Here is a 737-nt window from a genome sequence, read left to right on the forward strand (position 1 = left end):
CAAGGGGTTAAATAAAACCTGTGTTGTTCATTAGCAGCACTTATATTAGAATGAATGGATTCGAGCATCAAGCTGTGTTTGTACTGTACAGCTCCTGCTCTGATGTTTATCTGTGCCATGGCATCTGCTTACAGCAGAATCCATCAGCTCTCCACTTCCGCTCATCAGCCAAGCTTTAAGGTACCAACCTGCCTCCCTCTGCTGCTGTGTTTACCACCCAGCTAGTTTATGTTACGCTAAGCGAGGAGGAAGTGGACAGTTTACGTAGCATAAACCTCACGGGCCTGCAGACGCATAAAGTTTAAAGTTTACCTGCTGCAGATAAACACTGTACAGGAAGCGCCTTCTGTCATCTCCCTGAACACACACTCTATACTCCTCTTCATGCCTGTACCTGTCATCGCTCAACCCGCATGTGTGTGTGTGGGTGCGTTTGTTTTATGGCATTTTCAGGACAGAAATGTCTAGATACCTACAGTGTCAGAATTAACAGTACAGTCCTGTTTTTATACACATTTCATTTGTTATTTTGACCCAACAGAGGTCTTGAACACTCTTGTAGATCCCAGACACTGTTCAGAGTTAGAGGTTTCCTGATTGCTGTTTTAACCCTTTAATGGACCGGGTGCTGCTGGCAGGCCCAAAGCTTTATTACACACTTCTATAATCTTAGAATAGCTCAGTCAGTTTACATTGAAGTCCATTCCATTGAAGGCAGTTACTGAATAATAAGAATT

The sequence above is a fragment of the Pygocentrus nattereri genome, chromosome 30, assembly GCF_015220715.1.
Source record: "Pygocentrus nattereri isolate fPygNat1 chromosome 30, fPygNat1.pri, whole genome shotgun sequence".
Lineage (NCBI taxonomy): Eukaryota > Metazoa > Chordata > Actinopteri > Characiformes > Serrasalmidae > Pygocentrus > Pygocentrus nattereri.